Here is a 10,847-nt window from a genome sequence, read left to right as displayed (position 1 = left end):
TCAGGCTCAGTGAATTGTAATTTAGATTTTGACACTTTTAAACCTTTTTCTCCTAAGAAATTTAACAATCTTATAGAGCAATTTCTAACTTGCTCTTCCTCAGGACCAGCTATCAATAGGTCATCAACATATTGTAACAACTTCCCTCCCTCTTCTGGCAGAAATTGACTTAGTAACTTTTCCAGTGCCTGTCTGAAGAGATTGGGTGAGTCTACAAAGCCCTGTGGAAGTGAGTTCCACCTTAGCTGGGTATTTCTACCCGTGACCGGATCTTCCCATGTAAAAGCAAAATAATCCTTACTTTCTTCAGATAACGGACAAGTCCAAAATGCGTCCTTAAGATCCAAAACACTGTAATATACGTCCTCGGGTGAAATTTTATTCAGTAATGTGTATGGATTTGCTACCACCGGGAATTTTGTCTTGGTTTTCTTGTTTAACTCACGCAAATCTTGTGCCAATCTATAACTGTTATCTGATTTCTTCACTGCCAGGATGGGGGTGTTATAGCTAGACATGCACGGTTCTAAGATCTTTTTCTTTATCAAGTCATCTATTATAGGTTTCAACCCGAGCCTACCTTCGAGGGGAATTGGATATTGTTTTATTCTCACCGGGCACTCTGGCTTTTCCAACTCCACCCTAATAGGTTTCATTGAGAGCCTTCCTGACTCCCCTTCTTTATGCCATACCTCTGGTTTTATTTTTTCCTCATCTACTGAAGTCAGCTGGTACAAGCTAACTACCAGCTGCGAATTTTCCACCACCAGATTTATTCATAAAGCCACCATCAAATCCCTCCCCAGCAAATTATGTTCAGCTTCTTCCACTAAAAGCATGTTCCCAAGACAGATCTTATTTTCTGATTCTATTTCTACATCTTTGATTACAGAAACCTTGAACGGTTCGCCCTTTGCACCGATGACAAGCACTGTTTCTTTACTTTTAGTGCACCCTGCCGGCAATTTTTGAAAAGTACTTCTTTCTGCCCCAGAATCAATTAAAAAACCAAATTTTTTCCCTTTTTGGTCCCACTTTAAGTGTTATCAAGGGCTCCTTAATGGAGTGGGACCCTAAAAAATAGAGCCCCTGACACCCCTAATCTTCCTTGAACATTTATTCATCTTTTTTCTTTTTAAACAGTCTTTCTTAAGGTGTCCCTTCTTGTCACAATAGTGACAAGTACGGGTTTCCTTCTGTTTCTCCCCATCCCTCTTTGGAGGCATGGATTGCTGTTTCTGAGTGTTATTTCTTCCCTTCACCCTCCCTTCCGTCTGAGGTTCCAGTTTTTGAGCTTCCTTACTGCTGCAACGAGAATTTTCGCTTGCACAACCTGTTGCTCTTCTTCCCGTCTCATGTATACTTTCTGCGCTTCCCTTAATAATTCTTGCAAACCTCTGTTTTGACAGATTTCCATCTTCTCTATTTTCTTACGTATGTCCTCCCAGGCCCTTCCCACGAATTGTGTCTTGAGTACTACTTCTCTGACTGGGGAGTCAGGGTCCGTTCCTGAGTACATTTTTAAACCTGACTGAAGTCTTTCTAACCGTTCAATGGGGGTTTCATCCTTCCGCTGGCACTCTCCTAATATTTTACTAATATTCTTCCCTCGGGGTACCGCTTCTTTTATCCCTTGTATTACCATGTTCCTGAGATCTATCATATTCTGCCTCCCCTCCACCGTCTGAGCACTCCACCCAGGGGGTAGGCGGGGCCATTTCACTTCCCCTGGGGGCCCCTGGGGGTTTCTACGTTCCCATTCCCACATCCCCGCTTGTCTTATCATCTCTCTTTCCTCAGGATTGAATAAAATCCTAAGGATCGCAGCTATATCCTCAAAAGAGTATATGCTGGTTCCCAAAAATTTATCCAGTCGATCCGAGACCCCCCATGGATCCTCCATCAGCCCTCCCATCTCCTTCTTGAATGCTCGAATGTCCATACTGTTTAACGGGACATTCACGTAACTTATGTTTCCCATTCCATTTGGTACTTCCCTTAATGGGAACATACCGTGTTTATATTCTTCCTCGTCCTCCCCCTCCTCTTCATCTATCTTGTGTAATTTCCTTTGTGATCTCCTAACCGGCTGGGCTGGTGTCGTTTTGGCGGGGTTGGGAGGGGTTGGTGTGGGTGCTTTTGCCGGCCTCAGCGTGAACGCAGCTGGCTGGGGAAGGGGGATGGGCAACGGCGCCGTAACGGGCCCCTGGAGGGGAGCAGGTTCCAGAGGCCATGCCTCAGCCGCTTGTGGTACTTGCTCAAATGGGGGTGCCGAAGCCACTACTGGCTGTGGCTGTGGGTCTGGTGGTGCGAGAGGCGCTGGGGGATCCCCAGCTTGTGGAGGTTGGGGTGGGGGTCTTAAGTAGGGAGGGGGTAAATTGTCTAGGGGGTCCCATGGGTCCCTCGAAGCCTTGGCTGGGCTTTTGGTCTGCACTGGATACAGACTGACCTCAACTTCCCTCCATAGGTCTGCATATTCCTTTTCTTCCTGACTCCTTGGTTCTTTGCCTTGGACATACGTGTTTAATGCTTGGCATGTCCATTGTTCAAAAGTCTCGAACACGGGCCAAACCACATGGTTCCTAATCTCTTTGCCACCCCAGATTTTCATACAGAAGTGTATCATTCTTTCTTTAGATTTATACTTCCTCCTAGGGTTCTCTTGCCAGTGCTGTAACATTAGCCCCAATGGACTATCTGGGGAATCTCCGGGATTCCCTTGTTCAACTCTCTATTAGATTTCTTTTGCATTTTGCTTTTCCTTTGTCCCATTTCTCCAACACTTACCTAATACGCGTATGTGGAGCTGGAAGTAACACAGGTACCCTTCTAATTCTAATAATTTTACCAAAATACTCACCCACCGCCAGGGACCGTCTGAGGGGGCTTTCTATTGGCAATCGGCTCTCTGATTTCCTTTTTGACGGATACCCGTCCTGACGGAATCCCGTCCTGGCACTGAAGGTTTACCAGTTCCGAACTCAAAGAACATCTCCTTCCCTTCAGCCCACTTGTGACCACAACCAAAAACCCCGCGCGCTCTGGAGTTTTTCCACAATCGCTTCCCTTTGGCCCAACCCAGTCCCTCGCGGGATCAGAGAACTGCGGTCCTCAGGTCCTTTTCGCTTCGTGATAAATCACGTCTCATACACACATGCACACACACGCTCGGTCACACTGCCCAACCACGAGATACTTACGGTGCCTTTTTCCTTCGTGGATTCTTCGTGCACTCAGATTTTTACGAGCAAACTCTTGCTGCGGCAACTTGAAGAGACTCAAATCCTGGGTTCTTCGCGAGTTCCCTGAGAGTCTTTTTGCTAGCTAGCTTTTCTTTTTGGTAGTGGCTTTTTATTGGAATTTGCTCGATTTCCAACTGGTTCCCGGAGATTGCTTCTCGTATCGTTTGGGCCGCTGAAAGCAGCGGGGCGACCCCCAAAACGCCGAGAGGATTCCAGTTTCGAGACTGGAAATCACATCGGGAAAGTCACCAATTTTGTTATAAGCGAAATAGCCGAATTGTTTTATATGAAGAAATTTATTAAAGTCAATTTGGTTACAAAGAAATAAAAAGTCCACCACCAAAATAAAAACAAAAAAAAAAGATGCCGAGCCCCGGAGTCGGCACCGGTGAACAAGGTCGGACCAGTGGTCTATCTGGCAAACAGTCCTCCCCTTTTTCACAAGAAATTGCCGCTGGAGCCTGGATTTTTATACAGCTTTTGTGCCCTCAGGCTAGACCCAGCGATGTAAATCTTCTTAACCGTCTGGTATGGTGTTATCTATTCTTTATCGGCTTGCATTGCATAGTTCTTCCTGGGCTTACTGGAAGCCCTTTTGTTTTTCCCTCCCAGTACGGTGATGTTGTCCAGGTGGCATCAGTCGTCTGGTCAGGGAGTGATGACCGCTCCTTGTCTCGCTCCAAAAAGATGTTACTTCGCCCTGTGCCTTCAAGTGCAAATGAAGTCTCTCCCTGAGTTTAGGTTTTGCAATCTGAATTTTACAAGGGGGGGGTGCTTAGTATATTTACTATATTTAACTTTCAGCACTTTATATAAAATATTATTACGAGCATGAATTAATTCTTAGCCTCCCTCATAACAATCAGCATCTCCCATCTGAAGAAAGCATGGACCAAGGCCCAATCTGGAGGTGATAATGAAGACACAGCCAAGAAACACGCATGCTCTAAAAAGGCGGACCCAAGGAGGGCCCACGCAAAACAGTCCCTGGAATATGGAAACTAGTTTACGGAAAAATATGAATATTCAACAGACTGATACAACAGAAAGGGCATTTAAAGAAAGCCTGTGAAATAGCAGTTTGTGGACTTGGCTAAATGCCAAGTCACCCGGCTGGCTGTACTTTGCTTTTTCCTTATCTCCTAATTGTCTTATCTTTTATTAAACCAATTTCTTAAAATCTACGTGAAAAGTGAATCCCGTTTTTTACACCCAGGAAAAGTTCTCTTTTCTTCCGACCTGGGAAGAGGTAAGCTGGCTCGGCTCTCTCCTTGCTGTGAAGGCCGGGCCCGGCGGCCCCTGCCGAGGGGCCAGGCCCCTTCCCAGGAAGCCCACCGGGCCCCGTCGTGGGCCGGGGCCTGGCCCAGCAGCTGCTGTGCAGGGGAAGGGGAGGAGAGAAGGCCCCATCCTGGCTGGATCGGGCCCCCAGCGGCTGTTAACATCCTGCCGCTAAACCGTTTCCCCCCCCCCCCCCCCCATCACAGCCTGTGAGGCCTAGCAGGGCCAGGCCAGGCCCCCAGCGGCTTCTGGGCAGAGGAAGGGGGGGGGAGGGGGGAGCTCCAGCCACGGGCATGCTGCTGCTGAGATTCTAGCTGCTTCTCCCAACCCAGGGGCAGCTCTGCAGCTGTGCAGAGTGACCCCGCAGCTGGAATTGAATGCAGCCAGAGCCCCAAGATCCTGGCACAGCCCAGCATAGCCTCTGTACTGTAAGCAGCTCTGTCCGCCACTGTGGAATTATCTTGTTGAGAGACTGTTCCATCGCAGTGAGAGATTGTGTGGCAAAAGACCGTCATGTCCCTCTGCAGGCCCATGGTGAGATATTAACTCTTTCCTTGCTCAGATGAAACTTGCAAAACATTGAATCCTCTCTGAGTGAGAGAAAAGGACAGAGTGAAAACACATAGAGAGACAATATGAAGATATTAAGGTCAGTGAAGGAGGAGTCACATCCTAGATGGGAAGAGAACAAGATGCCTTGGTTTTAGGCTAAAAACTATTTGTAAAGACATGATGATGGACTGTTATATACTAGAATATCCCTTTAAGTTGTGGAAGACATGGATGGGGAGATGAAGAGTATTCAAATTGCAGATATGAGCAAAGGCATTTGTGTTAAAGCAAATAATGTTGAAGTAGCTGTGATCTTATGAGAAGCTTGAACAGAGAGAGAGATGAGATGAAGATCTGCCCCAAGGAAGGGAAGACCTCTGTTCCCAGAGATAAAAATGATCTCAAAGAGAGATGAAGAAAACCTTTGCTTTTGAACCGTTCATCTTTAAAATGGTACCCCATGAGTTTACATGGCCCATAATGCAGCTGTGGGAAGGCTGCATGATATGGGAGGGATTTTACAAATGCAGTTTCCCGAGCGGCTGCTATTTGTGAGAATTGAAGCCACGAGAGGACTGCTTTTCTTGTGGAGAAGTTTCCATGGCATGGAAAAAGAGACGTCTCTCTAAAAGAACTGATGAAAGACTATTTTATAGGTGGTAAACTGACCTAGAGTCCTTTGTCTCTATATGTTGTCAGTGAGAAGGAAAAGAAGCTTGTGGGGGAGGGGAAGTGTTTTAAAGGTTTTATTTTGATTCTTATTATTTTTTCCCTCTTGTAGTTTGGTTAAAAAAGCTTTCTTTATATCCTTTAAAGTTTTGAGCCTGCTTTGCTTATTCTCCTAATTATGTCTCACAGCAGAAGAAGAATAAATAATTCTAGTGGGCACCCAACTGTCAGAGTCTGTCCAAGGATGTGATATGCCTCACGACCGTCTCCAATGATTGAGGACTGAGACCCCAGACTCTGAAAGGAGCCCCTGGCCTGGCTGAGGTGGAACGTTTGCCAAGTCTCAGAGGACTGGTCTGCATCTCCATGAGAACGGAGTGCAAGAACAATGGAACTGGTCACAGTGGACTGAGCCAAGGCTGCTTGCCCAAACTGGTCTGTCCATCCCAGAGTACGGACATGTACGGTGTGCAGCTTGTTCCTGAGCACCCAACCTCAACACGGGTGGTTCCCGCTCTGGCTCTGTGCCCCTCGCTTTGCCTCAACACAGGTGGCTCCTGCTTTGGCTCTGTGCCACTCGCTTTGGTTCCCGCCTTGACCAACCTATAAAAACTCTGGAGACCCCCACTCACTTTTGTGATCACTCCACTGGAGAAGATCGTGTCTATAGGCATCTCGGCCTCGAGGACTTGTCCCTCCACGTTGGTAGCTATAATCCCCTTCCCCTCTTTCTCTATCTTTTCTTACTATTCTCTATTTTCTCTCCCCACTATCGCATTTTGGTGGCACTAAATAAAGGTGCATTTTTTATTGAGGAAACTGAGTTGTCCCCCGCTGTGTCTTTTGCGCTCTGAGATCCTTTAAATGAACCATCAGGTCCCCTGCATGAATTTGCGGACCCTGACACCAACCCACTACAAAAATTGGTGTGTTGGCCAGGAAATTGAAAAAATTGGTGTCAATGAAAATAGGTGAACCAAAACCACTACACCAGGTGACTTCCCTCAGCTGATATCACCTCACGTGTCTAGCTATTTAGAAATTTGATTTTTTCTGACAAGCCTTCTACTGAATATTACCCACTTTGAATTTTCCTTTTCCATATAGCATGAAAATTATCTGACTCTTTCAATGCAGGGTTGGCAGTTCTAAAGTTCATCCAGCTGTCATATGGCACAATAACTTCTGTTTGCATGTGAGCATCTCTCAAAAATGCTGTATGAATTCAGGCCACTTCTAAACCCCTACATGGTTTTTACCCCTCTCTCTACCTCCAGTTAGGACTATTGTGTCTTCCAAAAGTTCTGTGCTATTCTGTTATTTAACTCTCCAGCCTCATTATCTTACAACTTGGGGAAACAATCTCTTGATCTGTTTCATTGAGGGGTGTAATTTTCTCTCTCAAGTTGGTTTGTATATCACTCTAGGACTTACCAAGCCTAGGACAGATAAAATCTGGGAAAAAAAGCCACAAAAACACATTCTGAAGACATCCTATGTTGTGAAAGGTAGAAGAATTATAAAAGAAAGGCCTCATAAAATCAGGCCTGTTCTATTAAATTAATAGCTAGCCTGTCATCTCTTGTAAGTGTAGTTAAGCAATTTGCAAGTTCCCATGTGAAAACAATCTTGGAATGAAAGGTTTTTTAACATAACAACCTATACCTGGGTTGAAAAATAAGTCCATCTGTGTAAACAATAAGATCTGTTCCATGAGAACCCATAAAGGAGAAATGTAAACAACCTGAATCTTAGCACGTACACACAAATCACCTTATGGCCAATAAATGAAGTAGTAAGAAAACTACCAGCCAATAGGTGTCATACACGAGGTCTGTGAAAACTGTATAAAATAAGTTATGTGAATAAAGAATTGGCTTTTCCCTGCATGAAGATAATGGAGTCTCAGCTGACTTATTACAACAATCCTACAGTGGTTGCAGGAGTAAGATGGTATGGTCTCAGGTAGGTGCCAAGCTTTATTTGAATCAGGTATTATTGTGAGTATGGAGTTTGTTAGAGCATCTTGTGACTCCCTAGCAAGACAACCTCTACTTCCTATAAGCAAGGTTTCGACTCTGCTAAACTTGATTCTGTGGCCCCAGCCAACCACCATGGTAAGATGGGTACATGAAGACCACTCTTGGGTACATGGTCTTTGTTTTTCACATGAGGTTTCATCTATAAGCTTTGCTTCAGGTATACCCAGCTGGAGCTGCACTCCCTTTCCTCTCCTGCCAAACTTTTCCACAACCTGGTAACCACTCATGCTGTGGCAGTGATGCCTTAAGAGGCTCGTTCAGTGATTGGGAACAAAAGCCTATTTCTCCACAGATTAGTGTTAGCAAACACCATCTTTTCTGAGTGGAGTAGCACACAGGCAACTTTAGTAGCCTTGGTATAGTTCTGGTAGACACAGAAATTGCACATTGATGCCCTAAAGCACTGGGCTGCTTTGAAAGGCATTCATGCAAAGCTTTCTGGTGTGTAAACCACAGTTTGCTATGTTAAAAAGATTACCTTTTCCTCTGTCAGGCAGTCCTGATTTCCCAGTGGGTTTGGTGTAAAAACAACAGGATTTGCTTGTCTCAACAGCTCCTCTTCTGCTTGTTCTTGAGCTCTCTAGGAGATGAACTGAGTGGAGTTCTGCTACACCCCCAGGTAGATCTATTTTGAAATTATTTCAAAGGCATGTGATGTGGGGTTAGACCAGTCTAAATAAACCCAGTGATGCCTTGAAGATCTAGAAATAAAACAATACACTTTTGAGACAATATTAATATAGGAAGTAATATAAAAGCTGGTCTTTACATGGAGGCCTCCAAAGGCAAGTGTCGAAAAATGCCCATGTGACATAGGGTGAATACAGTTTTATAAGTTTAGCAAATTAGCATAATTGACAAGAATCCCCAATTAGAAGCACAGTTAATGAGGCAATTCCCCCTTCTGGTTCAACTTCTTCTGGAGCTCCCCTTCTGCTAGTTATTTATGGAAAAGTGTCTGGGGAGGGTAGTTTGTCCTTGGTTCCCAGGGCAAGCAAGATAGGATAGGGGCCTTTAGGAATGTGTTTTGTCTTTCTAACAGAGTAGGCAAAATGCTAGCTATGAATCTATATAGTTATACAATAATAGGCTACAGAGCTACAAGTATATGTGAAGAATATATAAAAGCAAAAATCAGTTTGGCATCACCAGCATATTTCCCATGTGACCAGAAAACACTGATGCTTCTGTTTTTGAGTAGGTACATGCCCAAGGTCTTTCTGAAATATTTCAGGTTGCATGGCTTGAACTCTCCTGGAGTTCATCTCTTGAGCTCCTGGAGTTCATCTCTTGAGCTTCACTATTTCTCTGTGAAGCTCAGAAGAAGATAGGGTCTTTAAAGATCCACTTTGTTCCCATGCCTGGTTGTGGGTTTGTTTGCGAGGAAGACACATAATCAGGGAGATGATTATGTGGGTTCTTTATTGATGAGAGCTCTGGGAGCCAGGGTACAAACCCAAATCCAACTCCAATGAGGGTCCAAGAAAATCCCAATATTATACCCCTCCGTTACACAACTCTATGTTAATCATTAACTTCCGTTGTTCTATTGTATACACCCAAGCATGAGTTTTGGTAAATATTTTCCCTTGTGATTCTCATGATTCTAGTTTGAGATAATAATTACGTTCAGCTACCAACAATCGTTACAATTATATTTATCTTATGATGATTAGGTACAGTTTCACCCGACCTAGTAAAGGATAGCTTTATTTCCAAGTACAAACCATCCCAACCTTTTCCTTCTCCCCCCACCCCGATTACCCAGGCAAAGTTATACTTGATTTGGTTGGAACAATGGAAGCAACACCCTGGTTGCAGTGAAGCTGAGGCTCTATTCCCAGCTTTGTGGCAACAGAAACTATTAACCCTATCTTAACATTCCCCCCTTTGAAAGTATTTCACTTTAAATCTACTAAGTGTAAATGCTTTCATTCAGTACAGTCTATTCATCTTCAGAGTCTATACTGGATGTTCAGCTTCAAATCTGTGATTGATGTGGGCTCCGTTGTGAAAATTATTATGGATCGAAGGTGCTGGAGGTGCAGTTTTGTCTCGTGTCAGTGCTTTCATGATTGTTTTGTTCCAGGATGTCCTTCTTTGTATTTCTCCTTTTAGGATCTTGTAACTAACCAAATCACTAGAAACATAATCAGTAAAATTATCAAATTTTCAAGGATAGATTTCACCCATGAATTAACATTCAATCCTAATCCTCTAAGAATTTAGGTAGTAGCTAAATCCTTTTGTTCCTCTTGTACCTCATGTTCTATTTGTCTTAACTGGCTAATATCATCTTCTACATTTGTTGTTACATTTGGGATATGGATGCAGCAATGGTCAATTCGTCCTTTTAAATATCCACACACTCCATGTTCTTTCAGGAGTAACATATCTAAAGCAAATCGATTTGTAAAGTCATTTTGGTAGTGGCTTGTAACTGCATGTTGAGTTCACTAAATCCTTCTCATGCAACTCTTGCTAATCTGTCTGCCTGACCTGTGATTTTATACGGCATTTCCCTATTCTGATAATTTGCAACAGGACCAAACAGAGATTCTAGGGCCCACCCGAATTTTACTCTACTAGAGGATTCTTGCCAGGTGTCATCTTGGTTCTGATTATTCGAGACATCTCGTTTTGTTCTTATCTGCAGGAGCTCACGGCTCCCATTAAATGGGGACCTTTTCCAGATTGGGCATAAGGTGGGAAGGCCCAGAGTGATTTCCTTTACCTCCCCGTCTACTGGCAAGTGTGTCTTCCACGTACCATCACTTGTTGCCCATACAAATTGCCCAGGACTTTGGACTGTACTCTTACTACATCCTACTATGATCCTGGGTGCGATTTTGCCCTGTTTGTGTCTGATTCCCCTGCAAGCACAACCAGTTTGCAAGGCTACAGCCAAGGGTGACGATTGTTTTACCTCCAGGTTGTCAGAGGTGCAATCATAAATTTTATCACATGTCCACCAATTTACTTTTGCTGTTTCCTTTCTGCTAGCAGTACCAGTGTTAACTACTGCTGGATTTGTTTCATTTTCAGGGCCTTTTTATTTAATGCA

Source organism: Sylvia atricapilla, chromosome W (genome assembly GCF_009819655.1).
Source record: "Sylvia atricapilla isolate bSylAtr1 chromosome W, bSylAtr1.pri, whole genome shotgun sequence".
Classification (NCBI taxonomy): domain Eukaryota; kingdom Metazoa; phylum Chordata; class Aves; order Passeriformes; family Sylviidae; genus Sylvia; species Sylvia atricapilla.
The sequence above is the reverse complement of the archived record's forward strand: the minus strand, read 5'-3'. Positions refer to the sequence as shown.